A 23,366-nucleotide genomic window follows, 5' to 3' on the forward strand; every position below is an offset into this window, starting at 1 on the left:
CGGATGCGATGCGAGTGAGTCGCAGCGAAGAAATCGATATGCACAGGAACAACTTCGAGACATATCGCACGCAGAGGGGCACGCTCAAAAACTCTGTAATATTTTAATTAAAAAACAACATACAATCATGAATTTTTTTTAAAGAGCACTAACTTTTAATTAATGCCACTGGACCAAAGCATCATTTACACTTTATTTTACATTTTTCTACTATTGTGAACATAAACGACCAAGTACTGTTCCAAATGATCGGTAGTATGATTGTGTCTTCGGTCACTCAAAACATTTTTATGAACAGAAAAGGACCATTCTACATCACCTGAGGTAACTGGGCAGAATTTGAATTTGGGTGCTATGTTGGCACTTATTGTTTCTGGTAAAAGTTCAACTTTCCCATTAATAAAGCTATCAATTTGGTACAAGGGTTCAAAGCCTGGGCTATTATTTAAAATATTTTCAAACTTTTCTTAAACTTTTCTTGGGAATACCTCTGGCCATGAGGAGTTCATTAGAATAGTGTTATTCATTAACTGAATAGATTCATTCAACGCCGAACCTTGGGTTTCAAGCTTTTTGATATTTGTAGATATATGGGAAAAATCAGTGCTGATCACAGCAATGTCTTTTTAATACCGGAATCATTAAATGCTTCCTTGCACTGGCAAACTGCCAAAGCCTCTGCACTATCGAAGTATTTTACTATCCCTCGAAATGTTCATTGTAAGACAATGCAGCTTCGACCCTCGTACCCTAACGAGTTACCACTGGTTCGGGAGGTAAAGGCACATTTGTGGTTTAAATTTGTAGGTCTTGATGCGAGGCAGGAGCCTTTAGAAACACTTTCTTTGTGGATGAAATCAGTTTATTTACATTCACAAACGTGGAACGTACTTCTTCAGCAAGACGATCTACATGAGCGAAGCACGTCACATGGATCAAACTGGGATAAAATCTTTGATCATACAGGGAGCAGCATCTGAAATAAACACAAAAGCCTTTCATCTGCAGAAAATTCTGGCGATCGTAGAATGATTTACTTTTTCGAGTTCTTTGCAGGCCGCTAAATAGGAAGAAGAAGGCTCTTCTTGTAAAACACCAACAATTAAATTTGTAATGTAACGGCCATAAGTGTGTGTAGCTTCGTCAACTGAAATCCAGATAATGCTGTCCTTGAGTTCATTGCGCATTTCTTCCAGAACATTTACGTAAATTGTCGGTATGTAATATTTGCGCAACGTTGATTCATCTGGTATATTTTGATTTAAGCAATATTTGTGCAGACTGACTGGCTTATTTCTATCTAATCTTGATGGAAATTTACAAAGGTTGCAAAGCCGGGGGATGGTTTCGCCGTTGTATAGGTATACAGTTGTGCTTCAGTTTTGATCTTCGTTTGTATACAACGCATAAGAATACCGGACAGACGCCTGTCATTGTAGAACAGCACCGGCAAAAAAGAGCGCTCTTGCCGCGTGGCTCACGTGTCAGAAGAGTAACCTGTTTGTTGAAGCTCACTCCCGTCATATTACTGTGTGAGAGGCTGCTGCTATCCGGTTCCGCGGTCTGCGCGTGGTGATATTGCTGCAACAACTTCGTCTGGCTTACAATCACGGCTGTGTCTGATTGTGATAGTTTTCATTAGTATTTCAGTCGTTATCCGGCTCCTAGTCTCACTACTGAAATAGCTTGCGAGACACATATCAGTCTAAACTTTTACAGTGAAGAGTCAAAGAAACTGGTACACCTGCCTAATATCGTGTAGGTCCCCCGCGAGCACGCATAAGTGCCACAACATAGACTCGACTAATGTCTGAAGTAGTGCCGGAGGGAACTGACGCTATGAATCCTGCAGGGCTGTTCATAAATGCGTAAGAGTACGAGTGGGTGGAGATCTCTTCTGAACAGCACGTTGGAAGGCATCCCAGGTATGCTCAATAATTTTATTGTCTGGGGAGGTTGGTGTCCAGCGGAAGTGCTTAAACTAAAAAGAGCGTTACTAGACACAATCTGTAGCAATTCTGCACGTGTGGGGTGTCACATTGTCCTGCTGGAATTGCTCTGCACGATGGACATGAATGGATGCAGGTGATCAGGCAGGATGCTTACGTATGTGTCACCTATCAGCTCCCTGCCGCCGTTGGATAAGCAGCTGCAGCAGCAAGTCGTATACCCCTAGCTTATTTATTTGTTACATAGTTTAATTCTTAATTTCTTTGCGTGTTTTTGGGTACTTGCATTGTTTAATTCATAAATTTCGGGCGTATTATAGTATTTGAGAGTTGTAGCATCGCGCTTTAGTGTTTACTTCGTAGATTCTTACTTAAATTGCGTGTGAGTTTCGTATAGGAGGTGTAATTTCGAGTTTTAGTTACTGTAATCGTAAATTCAGGCAGATTGTAGCGCAGTCGTTAGGCATTTTAACACATTCTTTGCGTGTTTCCCTTGCGTTATCTAGGCACGGACTCGTGTTTCAGTGACTGTTGTTCAACATCGATTAGAATGGACAGGGACTGTGAATGCTGTGTTCGGATGAGGGCTGAGTTGGCATCCCTTCGCTCACAGCTGCAAGCGGCGCTGACTTCGGTCGCGCAGCTTGAGGCTGTTGCCAATGGGCACCACTGTGGGGAGCCGGACTTGGGTATCACGGGGATGTCAACCTCGTCCCGTCTGTCTCCAGATCGGTCTGCCGCTGTGGTTGCCCCGGTTGCTGCCCGCAGTGGGGCTGAGCCCTCGCCAGTGGTTGATTGGGAGGTCGTTCCAAGGCGTGACAGGCAGCGAAAGACGTCCCCAGAGGCTGATCAGAAAGCCTCCCCGGTGAGTCTGACAAACAGGTTTCAGGCACTGTCTCTGGCTGAGCCAGATGCAGCTGCCTGCTCTGTTTCAGAGGATGGTTCTCAGCCATCTAGGTCCGGGCAATCACAGAGGGTGGGCTTATTGGTAGTTGGAAGCTCCAATGTTAGGCGCGTAATGGGGCCCTTTAGGGATATGGCGGCTAAGGAGGGGAAGAAATCCAGTGTGCACTCCGTGTGCATTCCGGGAGGAGTCATTCCTGATGTGGAAAGGGTCCTTCCGGATGCCATGAAGAGCACAGGGTGCAGCCAGCTGCAGGTGGTGGCACATGTCGGCACTAATGACGTGTGTCGCTTTGGATCTGAGGAAAATCTCTCTGGATTCCTGCGGCTATCTGATTTGGTGAAGGCTGCCCGTCTTGCTTACGAGATGAAGGCAGAGCTCACCATCTGCAGCATCGTTGACAGAACCGACTGCGGACCTTTGGTGGAGAGCCGGGTGGAGGTCCTGAATCAGAGGCTCAGACGGTTTTGCGACCGTGATGGCTGCAGATTCCTTGACTTGTGCCATAGGGTGGTGGGGTTTCGGGTTCCGCTGAATAGGTCAGGAGTTCACTACACTCAGCTGGCGGCTATACGGGTAGCGGAGGCCGTGTGGCGTGGACTGTGCGATTTTTTAGGTTAGAAGGCCTCGGGAAAGTACGGGGTGGGCTGCAATCTCAAAGGGTGCATGGCAAATACAGGACGTGCTTGGATCAAGGAACAGTCGGAATTGTAGTTGTAAATTGTTGTAGTTGTGCTGAGAAAGTCCCTGAGCTTCAAGCGCTAGTAGAAAGCACAGAAGCTGAAATCGTTATAGGTACAGAAAGCTAGCTAGAGCCTGAAATAAGTTCTGCAGAAATTTTTACGAAGTCTCAGACGGTGTTCAGGAAAGATAGATCAGGCAGAATTGGTGGTGGAGTGTTTGTATCTGTCAGTAGTGGTTTATCTTGTAGTGAAGTCGAAGTAGATACTCCGTGCGAATTGGTATGGGTGGAGGTTATACTTACCAGCCGAACTAAGTTAATAATTGGCTCCTTCTACCGACCTCCAGACTCCGATGATATAGTTGCTGAACAGTTCAGAGAAAATTTGAGTCTCGTAACAAATAAATACCCCACTCATACGGTTATAGTTGGTGGGGACTTCAACCTTCCCTCGATATGTTTGCAAAAATACTTGTTCAAAACCGGTGGTAGGCAGAAAACATCTTCCGAGATTGTCCTACATCCTTTCTCCGAAAATTATTTCGAGCAGTTAGTTCACGAACCCACGCGAATTGTAAATGGCTGCGAAAGCACACTTGACCTCTTAGCCACAAACAATCCAGAGCTGATAGAGAGCATCATGACTGATACAGGGATTAGTGATCACAAGGTCGTTGTAGCTAGGCTCAATACCGTTTCTTCCAAATCCACCAGAAACAAACGCAAAATAATTTTATTTAAAAAAGCGGATAAAGTGTCACTAAAAGCCTTCCTAAGAGACAATCTCCATTTCTTCCGATCTGACTATGCAAATGTAGACGAGATGTGGCTCAAATTCAAAGATATAGTAGCGACAGCAATTGAGAGATTCATACCTCATAAATTAGTAAGAGATCCCCCATGGTACACAAAACAGGTCCGAACGCTGTTGCAGAGGCAACGGAAAAAGAACGCGAAATCCCGAAGATTGGCTAAAATTTACAGACGCGCGAAATTTGGCACGGACTTCAATGCGAAATGCCTTTAACAGGTTCCACAACGAAACATTGTCTCGAAGCTTGGTAGAAAATCCGAAGAAATTCTGGCGTATGTAAAGTACACAAGCGGCAAGACGCAGTCAATACCTTCGCTGCGCAGTGCCGATGGTGCTGTTACCGACGACTGTGCCGCTAAAGCGGAGTTGTTGAACGCAGTTTTCCGAAATTCCTTCACCAGGGAAGACGAATTGAATATTCCAGAATTTGAAACACGAACAGCTGCTAGCATGGGTTTCTTAGAAGTAGATGCCTTAGGGGTTGCGAAGCAACTCAAATCGCTTGATACGGGCAAGTCTTCAGGTCCAGATTGTATACCGATTAGGTTCCTTTCAGATTACGCTGATACAATAGCTCCCTACTTAGCAATCATATACAACCGCTCGCTCACCGATAGATCTGTACCTACAGATTGGAAAATTGCGCAGGTCGCACCAGTGTTTAAGAAGGGTATTAGGAGTAATCCATCGAACTACAGACCTATATCATTGACGTCGGTTTGCTGTAGAGTTTTGGAGCATCTACTGTATTCAAACATTATGAATCACCTCGAAGGGAACGATCTATTGATACGTAATCAGCATGGTTTCAGAAAACATCGTTCTTGTGCAACGCAGCTAGCTCTTTATTCGCACGAAGTAATGGCCGCTATCGACAGGGGATCTCAAGTTGATTCCGTATTTCAAGATTTCCGGAAGGCTTTTGACACCGTTCCTCACAAACTACTTCCAATCAAGCTGCGGGCTTATGGGGCATCGTCTCAGTTGTGCGACTGGATTCGTGATTTCCTGTCAGGACGGTCGCAGTTCGTAGTAATGGACGGCATATCATCGAGTAAAACTGAAGTGATATCGGGTGTTCCCCAGGGAAGCGTCCTGGGACCTCTGCTGTTCCTGATCTATATAAATGACTTGGGTGACAATCTGAGCAGTTCTCTTAGGTTGTTCGCAGATGATGCTGTAATTTACCGTTTAGTAAGGTCATCCGAAGACCAGTATCAGTTGCAAAGCGATTTAGAAAAGATTGCTGTATGGTGTGGCAGGTGGCAATTGACGCTAAATAACGAAAAGTGTGAGGTGATCCACATGAGTTCCAAAAGAAATCCGTTAGAATTCGATTACTCCATAAATAGTACAATTCTCAAGGCTGTCAATTCAACTAAGTACGTGGGTGTTAAAATTACGAACAACTTCAGTTGGAAAGACCACATAGATAATATTGTGGGGAAGGCGAGCCAAAGGTTGCGTTTCATTGGCAGGACACTTAGAAGATGCAACAAGTCCACTAAAGAGACAGCTTACACTACACTCGTTCGTCGTCTGTTAGAATATTGCCTCGCGGTGTGGGATCCTTACCAGGTGGGACTGACGGAGGATGTCGAAAGGGTGCAAAAAAGGGCAGCTCGTTATGTATTATCACGTAATAGGGGAGAGAGTGTGGCAGATATGATACGCGAGTTGGGATGGAAGTCATTAAAGCAAAGACGTTTCTCGTCGCGACGAGATCTGTTTACGAAATTTCAGTCACCAACTTTCTCTTCCGAATGCGAAAACATTTTGTTGAGCCCAACTTACATAGGTAGGAACGATCATCAAAATAAAATAAGAGAAATCGGAGTTCGAACAGAAAGGTTTAGGTGTTGGTTTTTCCCGCGCGCTGTTCGGGAGTGGAATGGTAGAGAGATAATATGATTGTGGTTCGATGAACCCTCTGCCAAGCACTTAAATGTGAATTGCAGAGTAGTCATGTAGATGTAGATGTAGATCGTATATAGACGTATCAGTGGTCCCATATCATTCCAACTGCACACGCCCCACACCAATACATAGCCTCCAGTAGCTTGAACAGTCCCCTGCTAACATGAAGTGTCCATGGATTCGTGAGGTTCTCTCCATACCCGTACACGTCCATCCGCTCGATACAATTTGAAACGAGACTCGTCCGCCCAGGCAACATGTTTCCAGTCATCAACGGTCCAATGTGTTGAAGGGCCCAGGCGAGTCGTAAATTTTTGTGTCGTGCAGTCATCAAGGGTACACGAGTAAGCCTTCGGCCCCCAAAAGTCGATACCGATGATGTTTCGTTGAATGGTTCACACGCTGACACTTTTTGATGGTCCAAAATTGAAATCTTCAGCAATTTGTGGAACGGTTGCATTTCTGTCACGCTGAACAATTCTCTTCAGTTGTCGTTGGCCCCGATCTTGCAGGATCTTTTTCCGGCCACAGCGACGTCGGAGATTTGATGTTTTACCAGACTCCTGATATTCACGGTATACTCGTGAAATGGTCGTACGAGAAAATCCCCACCTCGGAGATGCTGAGTCCCATAGCTCGTGCGCCGACTATAACACCACGTTCAAATTCATGAAATCTTGATAGCCTACCATTGTAGCAGCAGTAACCGATCTAACAACCGCGCCAGACACTTGTCTCATATAGGCGTTGCCGACCGCAGCGCCGTATTCTGCTTGTTTACTTATCTCTGTATTTGAATACGAATGTCTGTACTAGTTTCTTTGGCGCCTCAGTGTAAAATACGTCACAAATCTTAGTCGATATGACGATGCAGTGTACGGAAAACGCATTCTACCGTTTCAATAATATAGTGAAGTATAGACGAAGCATACCCGAATTTATTACTCCAACATAATGCATGAAGTATCATTTAGCACAACGCAAGTAGAAGAGACGGCTTAATCACGTCTTGCAATGAATCAGTTATCTATGTTTCCCTCGTAGGTAGAACAACGTCATGCGTACGTTAAGTATCTTAGAGTGATATTCGTTTACGGACGTTTATTGACCGTACTTCGAGAAAGGCCACAAACGAGCGTGTATGAGAAATTGTCCTAATAGTAGTAGCAGTAGTAGTAGTAGTTGTTGTTGTTTTATTAAACCGTGGATCCCTTTTACAACAATGTGGGACATACCATGGTATTACAGTTTCAGAAAAAACACTATAAATTCAGTTACATACGTACAGGTCTTCATAGAAAACCGCTGAAAACCTAAATCGGGATGACTAAAGGTGTTTGGAGTCTTCACCCACTCGATTACTACACCAGTTTGCTTAAATCAGTGCGACGTGATTAGTTCTATCCACAGATTAGAACAGTGTCATGTTTTTTGTTATGATTCTAAAAAAGCTGATAGGTCGCAAAAAGTAGTAACTAGACGTTATTGGAACTACTTTATTTTCATAATGCGTTTTGGGCGTGGCCCATCATTAGACGAATGCAATACGAGTACAATACTGCGACAAAGAAATTTCTCGACTTATACTACATGAAGTAACTACGTTCAAACAAGAACAGAAATACCGATATGACATAGACAGCTAACAGACGAATACTTCAGTTTTTATCACTGATCATTTGTCTCCTAGCTGTATATGTCATACCAATATTTCTGTTCTTGTGTGAACATAGTAACTTCTTGTATTACGAGTCGAAAAACTTTGTCGCAACATTGTACTCGTATTGCACTGAGGTACATCTGATAACGGGTCACGCCCGGAAAGCTTTGTGAAAACTAAGGAGTTCCAGTAACATTTAGTGACTACTTTTTCGACCTATCAGCTTTCTTAAAATCATAATAAAATTCATTAAAATGGTCGCACGCTTCACTCACGACTTTCAGTCGTATTATAAGCGTGTCATGTTTATACGTCCTTGGAAAGAAGTTCATAATGTAAATATCTGGTGAGGCACATTGTTCACACATTTCTCAATTGCACACACACACACACACACACACACACACACACACACACACACACACTATTGGGTGCCAAGAGAACTGTGATGTTAGTATTTGATTTCCATTATGTTAACTACATCATTTGTTAAGCTGAAAAGCTGGATCAGCATTCCTCCAAGTGCTGAGCTCAGAAAACGGATAAGATCTTAATATTCTTAATATTATCCACTGAAGACGTGTGGTGTAAGGTTTTCCAAAAATCAAAAACAGCTGTGTGTACTACGAATAAACGAAGATGTTTTATTGTTAATTACTAGTGTTAGATTTTTTATCAAGCCCCAACTCCGCGTTACGTACAGTACGTAATCCTTATAGCATAGAATGTATTGCTCAACAGATACTTTTAACATTTCTTTCAGGTAAGTTTGTTTAAGTGATAGCTTTTATACTTAGGCAATTTATTACACAGTTTTATTTCTTGGTAAAATGCAGATTTGTGTGTTTTGTTTATTCTTACTTGGAAAATTAATTTCAATCTAGATCTTGTTCCTTGGCCGTGGACAGAGCGGTCTGTGGATTAAATATCAAGGTTATTTTTTATGTGAGTAATTGACTGGTTAGTAAACTCACATGGTGTACTAAAATCACCACTGTTTAGAACAAGCCTGATTAGTATTTTTGGTTATCATTCTTAGACCCTTTTCTGTAGTTTCAAAAGTGTATTTAAATCATGTATATTTGACACTCAGAAATGAATTCCTAGCCTGAGAAATGAGTATTTGTGTGTATAAAAATCAAAATGCACCTACTGTCAAACACTGATCACAGGACTCTGAGAACATAACATGTTGGTGATATTCTGTTTGAAAATATCTTTGTGTGTACACTCCACTGCCATCTGTGAATCAGTATCCATTTCTAACAATTCTCTGTTTGTGCACTGTCTTTAGAGGTACTGTATACATTTAATTGAACAGTGTCATTTTCCTCCTCAAAATGAAATATTTGGCAGTTGTTTTCATTATGATCGACATAATTTTATTGTATATTCACCCACTCTGAATTTCCTTGGTAGTTCATTTTGCTTACTCTGCAGGGAGTTCATTTTTTCAGTGACCATAATGTTGCTGTCGTCAGCAAACAGATTTTTTTCCCATATCTAACACAACTGGGAAAGTTACTAGATGTACTTGGGCAACAGTACTGGTCTTAATATGATACTCTGTGGGACTCTTACATTTACGTATTTTGATTCTGATAAGTGTTTCACTTAAAGTGTAGCGTTATTTGAGTTTTGTGATGTCTCTACTCTTTGCATCCTCTCTCAGCTGTATGACTGGAGTCAGTAGTTAGCTACAATCTTCTTCCTAATGTTTCTGTCTTGTTTAATAAGATCTTGTGACCAATAGTGTCAAAAGCCTTAGACAGATCAAAAATTCGGCTGGGACATATTCATCGCTATCAAGAGCATCAACAGTACTTTTTTAGCCTGTCATTCATTCAGTTGATGTTTAGCTCAGAGATTGCTAACTTAGATATGCGCAGAATCGTGAAAAATGTTTTCATTTGTTGAAACTGAAAGAATAACATTTCTGTTAAAAATCTTCCTTGTCGAATCATGTGGGGTTGAAGTGTGTTATCAAGGTTCCCATTTTCCATTATATTAGTACGGCTTTCGCCGCAGTTCTGTTGGTTTCCAGACAGCGAGAAACTGAGACCTGCGCTTGGCAGACCTGAGAAATAGAACTGGAAGAACTGTCGAATTATTGTGGAAAAAGATAATATTAGCACGTTTTAAGAACGAAAATATTTGTATTATTGACTTCGATTAACTTTTAGTGCTTTTATACTGTGGATTTTGACGCTAGAAATATTGGCTAAAAGAAGGCTAACTTTGCATTCGTAGAAGAGAGAAGACGAATTCCGCTGCATAGCCTTCATAGTGAAAAGTAAAATTGTAAAATTTCTTTTTAACCGTCCAGTTTGGTAACAAACATGTATAAGAACAGCACATTCTTAAAGGCTCAGACCTCCAATAATCAGGTACAGCTCTATTTTTTCACTAAGAAAGGTTTATTGGAATCTTTATTGAGGAAAGGTTAATTTTTTTGTAAAAAAAGAATTAGACACCAACGTATAGATTTAACACTGACGGAACTAATTCACTACACATTGCCGTGAGAAAATATCTAGGCCATTCAGCAATGGAGAATTACGTGACACGACATGTTTACTTACATGTTTATGCACTGCGCAGTAGTTTCACTACTTGCAATTCAGCGGCCGTTAGTGTGATTCATTTAGCAGATAAGCAATTATTTCAGACCTCCAACTCACTTCTTCACTCTCCTTTCGCTATTATCTCTAATTCCTACCGGTAGTCACAATATGTGTTAGAGACCAGATAGCTACCACTTTTGCTTGATAATTTGAAGCCTTTTTTGCGTCAAATGGTTTTAGTGCACTGGATAGATATGTGCCCAGTAGAACAGTTCATGATGGGAGAGACCCTCCACGCTTACAGTCACTGTAAAGAAACTTCTAAGGAAACAGAGACTATTGCATAATAGGTACAGAACAAAGCATAGGATTATATATACAGAGAGGTTCTGAATGAAACAAGTTTGGCCGCCAGGAGAGCAACGCGTGAAGCCTTCAATAACTACGGCAGCAGAATGTCGGTAGATCTCTCACAACCCCTCGCTACCCCCCTCCTCCCCCCCACGCAAAAATGGTCGTATGTACAGGCTATTAGTCGCACCAAAGGTAGTGTCCAGTCACTCTCGGACGAGACAGGAACTGAAATTGAGGCCAGAAAAGCAAAAGCAAAAATGCTTAACTCTATTTTCAAATATTCCTTTGCAAAGGAAAACCACGGAGTATTGCCAAAATTCTCGTACGACAGAAAAGATGAGAGAAATATAAAGGGCGACATAAAAGTTTCCGTTTGAAGACGTTGCTGCATCGTATGTGCAAAGTAGCGCGTCCCCGATGCGGGTATATAAGCACCGACATGTAAGCAAGGAATTAGTGTGGAATTCACGTATTTCCGAAGTGCGTGCGGTAAATGCGGAAACATGAACAATGACGACGTTATTACCAAATGCGTGTAGACAGGACCAACGTGCTGTTATTCTTTTCTTGGCTGCCGAAGGACAAACACCAGTAGAAATCAGTCGGAGAATGAATAATGTGTTGCCGCGGTTCGCGCGGCTCCCCCCGTCGGAGATTCGAGTGCTCCTTCGGGCATGGGTGTGTTCGTGTAAGGTAGTTTAAGTTAGATTAGGTAGTGTGTAAGTATAGGGACCGATGACCTCATCAGTTTGGTCCTATAGTAACTTACCACAAATTTTTAAAAAAGGGTAATGTGTATGGAGCAGCTTGTCTGTCGAAAATCACTGTTGTGGAATGTGTAAGTAGGCTGTTTAGGTTTTTTTATTGGTAACGCCACCTCTGTATGAAAATCACTGGCTGTGCTGTGGGCAGTCTGTGTCTGCTTTGCATTGTTGTAATACTCGCCATTGTAGTGTTAGGCAGCTGGCTGTGAACAGCGCGTAGCGTTGCGCAGTTGGAGGTGAGCCGCCAGCAGTGGTGGATGTGGGGAGAGAGATGGCGGAGGTTTGTAATTTGTCATGAACTGCTATATTTATATATGATGATATCAAGGTCAGTCGTTTGACGGCGCGTTTCGGGGCGGGGCCGCCCGCTGCCGGCGCGCCGTAGGGCACGGAAGCTCGCACTGGGGCGTATCGCTTTCCAGTCGGGTGTGCCGCGGCAGTCCTCACAGGGGAAGTGAAGCGTCTCTCATAGCCTCTCCTTCCCAAGTGGCTCTTTCCGCCTTCCCGTGGTGCCAGATGTTAAGCTCGGCGTTCTGCCTTGCGACAAAAGGGAGAGCTGCGACCCAACCCGATGCGAAAGCGAAGGGTGCGTGGCACAGGGGGAGCTGTGTCAAGGGACCGAACACCAGTCCCTTTCTGTTCGCAGGGCACAGACCAGCAGGTGCTCTGCATGCCGGCGACCTCGTTTGTCGGCGTGGGATCGCGGCGCGAGTCGGCAAGGGTGCTTCGCCGCGCCCCTGGGTAACCGGGGCGTGTTCTGCCAAACCCAGGAGGTGGTGACATCGCCTGGGCTAGGTTAGATGGGCCCAGACCGCCGAACGACTGGGGGACCGACCCACCACCTGAGTAGGAGTGGGTCCTTGGCCTTCAGGTGGCGACCTCGTTTGTCGGCGTGGGATCGCGGCGCGAGTCGGCAAGGGTGCTTCGCCGCGCCCCTGGGTAACCGGGGCGTGTTCTGCCAAACCCAGGAGGTGGTGACATCGCCTGGGCTAGGTTAGATGGGCCCAGACCGCCGAACGACTGGGGGACCGACCCACCACCTGAGTAGGAGTGGGTCCTTGGCCTTCAGGTGGAAACTCGGGCTAGTAGGCGGCGAAGGGCGAGGGGTGCATCCGCCTCTCCGGAGTGCGGGGTGCACTTGCCGAGGAGCGTCGAGTGAAATCGTCGACGACGAGGCCTTCGACGGGGACCAGTGCGCTGGCAACGGCGCGCTGAACCCTGCAGCTCAGGAGTGCCCTTGACCTAGGGGCGAGGTCGGTGGGCGAGCTGCAACAGTCCCCCCCCATGCCAGAGGAGCCGGTCCGGGGTAAGAGACGGGCTCCCATCTTTTTATCACTCGTTACTCACTATGGCGACAATAGAAGCGAGTGATTCTTGTGCGACCAAACGCGCTTCAGCTCCGCCTGATCCCTCTCCCCAGGACGAGATGGGACAGGTAGAAGGTGAATCAGTCACACAGAGACATGGTAGAATCTCACTGCTCTTAGAGCAGAACGTAAAAAATGGGAAAATAAGCCAAGCGGCCTTAACAATCATTAAAAACGAACTTACTGCATGGGCCATCGCCCACGCAAAATTAGAGGGCAGAGTGGAAGAACTAGAAAAAGAAAATAGCAGATTAAGGAACCAACCAACCAAGACATGGGCGGCGGTAGCGGCGCAGGCGCCAACCAAGCCGCATACAACAAAAGAAAGCATTGACAAAGCAACCAAAAGAACAGACACTGCGGTCTTTCTCAGGTCACTCCCTGGGCAAGACACCAGTGTGAAGAAAATACAAGAGCTGTTCACTAAAACTATAAACCCGGCCAAAGACAAAATCAAAATAAAACGAATCAAACCCAGTAGAAACTCAGTAATAGTAGAAGTAGCATCAGAAGAGGACAAAGATAAAATATTAAATAATCAAAAATTAAGCTCACTAATCAAGTGCGAACCACCTAAGAAAAGGAATCCCCTAGTAATTCTCTATGATGTACCCACTATCATGACAGATGACGAACTGACGAACACTATAAAAGAACAGAATTTTGACGACATAAATGAGGAGGAATTCCGAAAAAGTTTTAAATTGAGATTTAAGACGGGGCCTCGGGGGCGTGATGTGGTGCATCACGTAGCTGAGGTCACGGCACCCATGTGGAGAAAAATCACGGCAATGGGCAGATTATACATAGGTTTCCACTCCATCAACGTCAGAGATTATATCGTGGTACCTCGATGCCACAACTGTGGTGACCTGGATCACATCCTAAGGCTGTGCACCAGGGAATCGGCTTGCACTAAGTGTGGCACAAGTGGACACAACCGCAAAGACTGCAAAGCAGCTGCGGTCTGCGTCCCGTGCAAAAACCGAGGGAAGAAGTCGTGCGGAGCCTCGGGGCGAAGTTGCCCAACATACAGAATGTTGGAACAACGACTTATCTCGAAAATCGATTATGGCTGATCAAAGCCCACCAAATAGGATGCCAAAACATAAATCCCCAAGTAAGAGGAGGCGGGACGCTATGAGGGCATCTAAGTTCAAGAACTTCCTAGTGGCGCTTTCAAGTGCAACTAAGATAGAAATAGTAGACAAGGCCATACAAACGGAGCCCTATATGATAGATAAAAATATACAAACAGATCCTCCAGTAATGAACATAGATCCCGCCCCTCGACGACGGGAAACAAAGCCGACATTCCATCCAAAGCGGCAAGAGCATCCTAGGACAGAAATATCCGACATAAAATCTAGAGAAAAACCCGTTCAAGACAGTGCTGTCACTAGCACAAGCTCGAAGCCCACATTGCAAGACACTCCTGTGGTCAGATTGCCACCCGTGGACCCGGTAAGGGTATATCCCAATATCGAGTACACGATGCAACTGGCCAGATTGGAAGAGCCGATTATCCTGGCCACTGCCTTACGGCATGTGGTCCGTGTAGGACACGAAGAGGGAAGAAAGGTAACCTTCTCAGTAATGGAGGCTGTAGATAGAATACAGCTCAAGTCAGTGAATCTCCCCACTGATTTCGGAGCCCTGCGGGACTTACTGAAAAAAGTTTTTGAGCGACGTGGTGAAAAGTTTGACCTTCAGGACATTTACGTACAGGCCGTACTGGCAAATGGACGAATTGCTTTCGACTGGAGTAGGACCTGGCCGGACGACCATATGCACACATATTTTCCATGACAACAGAAATAACAATTGGACAACTGAACACGCATAACAGCCGACTTGTTATGCAGGAGCTCCGTAAAGAGGTGGAGGAGAGGAGACTAGACGTGCTCTGTCTACAGGAGCCGTACTCCCAAGCTGGAAAAATAGCTTTTGCTGCTACAACTTGGCAGATTGTCAGCGGAAATGAGGATCCTAGAGCAGCGATAGTAATAACAAATAAACTCCTGAGGACAACTACGCTTGCACAATTTGCAACTCGTCACTGCAACGTCGTGGAGCTCCAATCACCAATGGGAGTAATTATACTCATAAACATGTATTTTCAATATGGAGATGAAATAGAAGAACACCTGCAACATCTGACAAGAGTCACCACGGCGTTGCGGGGACGAAAAATAATAATAACAGCTGACATCAACGCAAAATCCCCCCTATGGTACAGCGGCACCAGAGACGCGAATGGTGATAAAGTGGAGGACTTTCTAATGGCCTCACAGCTCGTGGTAGCAAACAAGCCGGGTAATCCTCCTACCTACACAGCAGGGGGAGGACAAGGCACGAATATAGACGTTACCCTTACGTCACACAATGCAGCCAATCTAATAAGGAATTGGACAGTTATAAGTAATGCCACCACGAGCGACCACAACTTAATAACCTTTACCTTAAGTGAAAGAGAGTGCCGCTGGGCCATGGGGTGGGAGGTGCAGTATAATTATAATAAAGCAAACTGGGAACTTTTAGCGAGGGAGTGCGACATTCCTGCATTACCAGAAGGTGATGGACATGAAGACATAGACATAGACAAAAGAGCCGAGGAACTGGTGGCCGCAGTACATAGAGCGGTGAGGGCTGCCGTACCAACCAGGAGGAAGGCCGTGGCGGCCTCGCCAGCACCATGGTCGCCCGAATTAGAGGAGTTACATCAGTCTGTCAGAAGGCTAAGAAGAAACTACCAGCGCAGTGTCGTCTGGCTGGAGAGACAAAGATGGCAGTTACGATACAGGGAGGCAAAGCAAAGTTTCCAGAAGGAATTACGCGAGGTGAGACTACGTAGCTGGGAAAGCTATGTGCTGAACCAGTTAGCCTTAGATCCGTGGGGTCTCCCTTATAAATTGGTACGGGAAAAAATCCGCTCTCCCCTGGAGCTATCAACTGTCAGGCGAGGGGACGGGATGACGGAGTCTTGGCAGGAAACTGCTGAGGTCCTTCTCCAGTCCCTGTTGCCTGACGACAATGCGGATGGGGAAACTGAAGACCAAAAGCAACTGCGTGATGCATATTTAATGGATTACAACAACAACACGGCAGTCTACCCATTCTCGGAAGAGGAGGTGGCTGCGCAAATAAAATCCCTCAAAAGAGGGAAAGCTCCAGGACCAGACGGCATTGTGGCTGAGGTGGTGCAATTTCTGGCACCCCAGTTGGTCGCACCGCTAACTCACCTCTTCAATGAATGCCTCCAACAAAGAAAGTTTCCCAAGAAGTGGAAAACCGCTAACGTAATTATAATTAAAAAAGGACCAGAGAAAGATCCAACTGAAGTCAAATCCTACAGACCAATATGTCTATTAGACCTATTTGGGAAACTCTTGGAGAAACTGCTGGCTGACAGATTGACGGCTTACCGGATACTGTGGGGGATGAGCAGCAGGCAGTTCGGCTTCAGGCCGGGGCGGTCGGCATCTGATGCCATCGCTCTGGCGGCCGAGGTCTGCGGTTCGACCCCGCATAAGTATGTCGTCGGCATCATGGTGGACATCAGTGGCGCCTTTGACAACCTGTGGTGGCCTTCGCTCTTCTCCTGTTTACGGGAGAAAGAGTGTCCAGGGCCGCTATATGGGTGTCTGAGGAGCTATTGTAAGGATAGGGAGGTTTGGCTATCATCCCCTAGCGGAAGGATCGGAAAAGTAATCACTAAGGGGTGTCCCCAAGGTTCCGTATTGGGGCCCCTGTTCTGGGACGTGCATATGGAACCCTTACTAGACGAACTGCAACAGAGCGAAGAAGTGCTAGAGGTGATAGCCTACGCAGATGACCTCCTCCTGCTGGTCGGTGGCCGTAGCCGAGAGGACATAGAACCGAAAATTGAAAGGGCAATTGACAGACTGCACCAATGGTGCCTCAAAACGAAAATGAAAGTTTCTCCGACTAAGTCTACTTATCTATTACTAAAAGGTCAGCTTATTAGAAATCCTACAGTGAGAATTGATGGCTCACCAGTTCTTCGGCGACGTGAGGCGCGATATTTGGGAGTCATAATTGACGAGAGATGGAACTTTGGAAAACACATAGAAACCGTAACACAGAAAGCCTTACAGTTATTAAACAATCTCATTTCCATTGGTCATAAACGATTTCATCTCCTCCCTCACCTCATCAAACTTTATCATAATAGCATCCTGACATCAGTAGTGGGTTACGGCTCGGGAGTCTGGGCGCACAGGCTCACGCGGGTCGTGCCCGCTATGATAGTGAGAAGAGTCCAGAGAAATATGATATTAAGATCAGTAGGGGCCTACAGGACATCACCAGGGGGAGCTCTGTTAGTTATAATGGGGCTCTGCCCGTTAGATATCAAAATAAGAGAACAAGCCGCATGGTATTGGGCGAAAAAGGGAGATGGAGGAAAAATAACAGATATTATGGGTGTGAGAGTAGAGGATAAGAGGGAGATAAGAAACAGAGGGGAGGAACTGTGGCAGAGGAACTGGGAGGAAGATGAAACGGGGAGAAGAACATTCCAGTTTCTACCTAATGTTAAAGAACGCGGGACCATGGATTATTTCGAACCCACACGAGGACTCATCCACTTTCTCACTGGTCATGGACCCTATCCGACATACTTATGTCGGTTTGGGAAAAGCGCAACCCCCGAGTGCGACTGTGGCGCAGCGGAAGGAACTCCCGAACATGTGGTTTTCGAGTGCCCTCTCTTTAACGACGTGGCGACAACATATAGAGATAGACTTCCACACAACGTGACATACGACCTTCTAAGACAGGAAGACACTTTTCAGACCTTGAATGCTCTGGCAGAAGAGGTATCACGGAAAGTTCTAATAGAGTACCTCAGGGATCAAGAGTAAATACCAAATTTTCAACCAACCAACTGATTAAGACCTGATCCCAATCCCATACCGCCTGTGCGTGGAATGGCCGACTGCATCAGTTGGAAACCGCCACGTACGGGATTAGGGGGATGGGATCAATCACACCAACTATGACAATGCACCAATTATGACGTAGGTTAAGTTAGTAGAGTAGGACGTAGATTAGAATACTAACATAGGAAACTGCAGCGATTACTAACCTTGGCCAGCCCAGTGCCAGGGGCACGCTCCTCGGGGTTAGCTCGGGGAGCCAGGCCTTTCCAAGTAGGTTTGTACTTACTGGCACACCTGTGACGCTGCAGTTAGTAGTCATTCTTAGTTTAGAAGTAGGTTAAATTAACTGCCCATTGCTACCATAGGAAATTAACACTAGATCAGGAACTTAACAAGTAGTAGTTCACTAACACAAATTGTAGAAAATTATAGTGTCCATAGTTACTGTAGAAATTCAACACTAGCTTAGGAACTTAAATGTAGCGCACTAACACAAATTGTAATATTAGCTGCAAAAATATTCTTCTGATTCATGTAACAATTACGGCCCACTAATCATATCAGGAGGTGGGCTAAATATGTATAATTAATATTGTTGTTAATAAAGAATTTTTTTTTTTTTTTTAAAAAAAAAATAAAAAAAATACATTGTTTCGTTCTCTATTAATATCTTTCATTTGCTAACTATCCCTATCAGTAGTTAGTGCCTTCAGTAGTTTGAATCTTTCATTTAGCTGGCAGTAGTGGCGCTCCTGTATTGCAGTAGCTTGAGCAGCGAAGATTTTTGTGAGGTAAGTGATTTGTGAAAGGTATAGTTTAATGTTAGTCAGGGCCATTCTTTTGTAGGGATTTTTGAAAGTCAGATTACGTTGCGCTAACAAAATATTGTGTATCAGTTTAAGCACAGTCATGTATAATTGTTCAAAGGGGACGTTTCATATGTCGACCCTTAGCCTAGGATACCTCACTGGAATCTTCTGATTTTTTCTTGTAGTTTGTGTATTTAGTGTAGCTTTTGTTTATTGCTAGCGCGTAATTGTAGAGAGAATCTCCATTGTAGTTGCAGTCTTTCATTGTTGTACTGTAAAACAGTTGTGGCATGCATGTAGATTTGCACCAAGTATTTCGCAGCTGCAATTAACTAGATATTATTTTCAGTGCTATATTAATGTGTTCTCTTATTTTTGCTATTCAAATTGTGATTTTCTGTGTTATCGTGTGAAATATTGTGACAATAATGGCGTGTGAAAAACGTAACACTAGGCTCCAAACTAAATTGAGAAATAATAGTGACGACGAGCGTAGCTTATCAGCGCCGCCGAGTAATGAATTTACTAATGTTCAAAGTAGTAATTTGGTAACTGTGCACAGGGAAATGGAGCAGGCGTCAAATAATGGTGTAGACAGTGAAACAGGTAGTGAACAGGGAAGCATTATCGATCGATCGGTCGGCAACAGCTCGCCTCAGGAATCCGAAATGACAAGACACAATTTTGCAAATACTGTAGATTCAGGTTTTGCGTCCTCACCGTTTTCTCAAATAAGTCAAGACACATTTTCAGCTTGTCGAATTGTGAATGTTGCCGGTGCAAATGCACTGCCGAAAAGAGTAGAGGAACAGATTTCAGACACTAATGCATTGTTATTACAACTAATGCAACAAATGGAACAAAATCAGAGACAAACACAGCAACAGTTAGACACAGTGGAACAAAATCTTAAAAAGTTAGACACAATGGAACAAAATCAGAGACAAACACAGCAAAAGCTGCAACAGTTGGACACAATGGAACAAAATCTTCGGAAGTTAGACACCACACTTGAACAAACACGTGAAGATTTAACTACTGAGTTACATAACATTGAATCGAAATGTCAAAAAGTGTGTAATGACGTAAAAACACAAATTTGTGAGCATTTTCAGCCTATTTTTTCGCGGCAAGAAAATGCATTACAGAATCACGAAGCAGCCATAAAAGAACTGCAAACTATTGTTCATGAAAATCATGAGACCTTGCAAACTAAAATGGACTCAGTTGCATCTACCGATTCGGTTACGCAACTTGCAAAAACTCAGGAAAACTTAAGGGACACAGTAGATACTCTGAAAATTGGTTCAGAAAGACACATGGAGGAAATTAGTTCATTATCAGAGAAAGTAGCCGAACTTTCGGATCAGGTCACTAACTTATCTACGAAGGTAGATGATAATCTGAATGACACAAAACCGGTAGTCTTTAATGACACAGAAGAGTGCGAACAAATTAGGAAACTGAAACAAAATCTGAATCAAATTAATACGCAACACCAAAGAGAAATCCGGGAAGTACAAGAACAGCTGACACAGGTAATACAAGAATTACGTATTTCAGAGGACACTCGCGCTCCAACACGGGAAGAGGAACTTAGAAATACGCAAAAGCCACAAAATAATAACACAGGGCATTTCGGTAATTATGAAAGAAATTGGCAAGGTACACCGAATTTTGAGATGGAACCGCCGACACGACGTAACAATGACCGATATGCTACTCGCCGACACGATGATTTTGACTATAAGCTGTTCATTACTACACGTAAATTCAAAACGTTTAAGAATTCTGCCAACGACATTCATCCACAAGCGTGGCTCCATCAATTCTCTCATTGTTTCCCTCCCAACTGGTCATTGGAGCACAGGTTAGACATTATGTGTGGCTACTTAGAGAATGAACCAGCTGTAAGAATGCGATCGGTCATTCACGATTGCCACAGTGAAGGAGAATTTTACCATGCCTTCCTCTCAGCATATTGGTCTCAAGCCACACAAGACCGCGTAAAACATAACATCATAATGATGAAACATTTCGAACAATCTGAATTTTCCAGTCTTGTCAAATATTTTGAAGACATGTTGCACAAGAATCAGTACCTGTCAAACCCATACAGCCCCTCAGAACTCATCCGCATTTGCTTAATCAAACTGCCCGAACATTTGAGACATATTCTTTTAGCGGGACGTTGCAAAGACGACATTGAAGCTTTTCAGGGACTGTTACAAGAATTAGAAATTGACACAGACAGTCGCGGGATGCGAAAACAGGAAAACAATCACTACAGGTCACATCCGTCACTATTCCATGACGACAGAAACGATAACTGGACGCGACAAGGCTATTCTCACCACACAAATCGTGACCAAAATAGACACCACCCATATGACAACCGTTGGCAGAGTAGTAATAATTACAGGGAAAGATCACCTCTCCGCAATAATGACTATCACAGAGACAATCAGAGAAACAGACAATATGGGAACCAAAACAATTGTTATCAAGGGAGACAGAATAACTTTAGACGCAACGGTCCAGCACGCAGTTACGACTCAGGGAGAAATTCTCCACCACGTGACAGACAAGAAAGAAACTATGTAAACTACCGACAAAACGACAGACGCGAATTTCATCAGAACTGGCGGGTTTCTAACAGAGCTGGGCCATCTGGGCAACGTGAATTTGTAGAAATTAGGTCTCCAAATCCCAATAACGACGCGCGCCAACAAAGAGACAATAGGCAATGACTCACTCCGCTGGCAGCCACAATATGTACCTATGAAACTGACGACGCAGCTGCCGTAGCTAGTAATTACGTAAAAATGGAAGACATTAGGGACATCTTACTCCAGGAACACGACGTAAAACATAACAACATTGCATATCCTGTGATTCACATTACTGTAAATGACGTAAAATTTACGGCAGTACTTGACTCTGGCAGTCCCATTTCAGTAATTAGTGAAACAGCCTTTAGCAAATGCAACAAATCGAACGATTGCCCCACACTTCCGTTACGTAAGATTAAATTACAAGGTGCAATCTTTGGAAAAAGTGTAGATGTACGCCAACAAACCAATTTAGAATTCTTTTGCCAAAGCCACAGCTTCTCTATGAACTTTTTTATTGTTCCATTATTGTCGACGGAAATTATACTGGGAGTAGACTTTTTGAATGAATACAAAGCAGTCTTAAGCTTTCACGATGCTGAAATAAGTTTAGAGAAAGAAGGTAAGTCAATAGCTTTGAAATTTGAAGACTGGCTCTCAAACCATGATGAGGAAATTAATCGGCTTTACCTTCTGTTAGATAACAGTTCGGAATTTTCTACGGAACTAGACACTAACAATCACTCTGCAAGTACTGACAGGGATGACATCGACGGCATATTTGAAATTAATGAGTTAATTCAGAATAAAATTCAAACAATTGAGAATTGTAATGACACTGATAGGCAGGACCTTTTTGAGATTTTACAAGCACATTCCACAGTTTTTACTCACAAAACAGGAACAATCAAGGGATTTCAATACCAATTTCGTGTTCGTGAGCATACTAAATTTTGTGTTAGACCATACGTAATTCCAGCACATTATAGGGACCGTGTTAGAACAGAAATACAATCTATGCTCGACGAGGGCATTATTGAGCCTGCAGTAAGCTCATACAACAATCCATTACATGTTGTTGAGAAAAAAAATGGATCGATCAGGCTTGTCTTAGATTCGAGACAAATCAATACGATCATTATTCCTGAAACAGACAGGCCGCAAACGTTGGAAGAACTTCTTCAAAATTTTAATGGTGTAAAAGTGTTGTCTTCCATTGATCTCAGATCCAGCTTTTATCAGATCGAACTTCATCCAGAATGTAGAAAATACACAGCTTTCCTTTGTTTCGGCGTTTGTTATCAGTTTCGGAAACTTCCTTTTGGTTTGAACATTTCTTCGGCAGCATTCATTCGCGGGTTAAATTCCATATTACCTGAGTTCTTAAAACGTCACATCACCTTATATGTGGACGATATTCTAATAGCAGAAGCTTCATGGGAACATCATAACCGCATCCTCAACAGTTTGTTACATATTTTTGCAGAATCTGGAATTACAGTTAACTTGGAAAAGTCTGAATTCGGTAGGTCAAAGGTGAAGTTTTTGGGACATATTATTTCTTCTGAAGGCATTCAGCCGGATCCTGATAAGTTAGAAGCAGTAAGAGCCATTCCAGTTCCATCCACAAAAAGACAAGTCCGCAGTTATCTAGGTCTCGTAAATTTTAGCAATCGTTTGGGCATTTAACAAATTCCGTTTCTTTCTTTCTGGTAAGCACGTAAAAGTATACAGTGATCATCGTGCATTACAATTTCTTATGTCTTCAAAATTAAATCATGACAGGCTAAAACGTTGGGCATTGTTTCTGCAAGAATTCCGCTTCACAATAGTCTACATTCCCGGCAAGGAGAACATTGTTGCGGACGCGCTGTCACGCGCACCGGCTGGGCTTGAGAAAAGTAACACAGAAGGCAACCTCGAGAAAAATTTCAGTATTCTTTACATTTAGAAAGTCGCCTTTGAAAACTTCATCACCACATCTTTACAGGATATTGCTCATGAACAACATAAAGATCCGATTTGGAAAGACATCAAAAGTAAATGGCATGAAAAGACACACACTC

The sequence above is a fragment of the Schistocerca piceifrons genome, chromosome 1 (assembly GCF_021461385.2).
Source record: "Schistocerca piceifrons isolate TAMUIC-IGC-003096 chromosome 1, iqSchPice1.1, whole genome shotgun sequence".
Classification (NCBI taxonomy): domain Eukaryota; kingdom Metazoa; phylum Arthropoda; class Insecta; order Orthoptera; family Acrididae; genus Schistocerca; species Schistocerca piceifrons.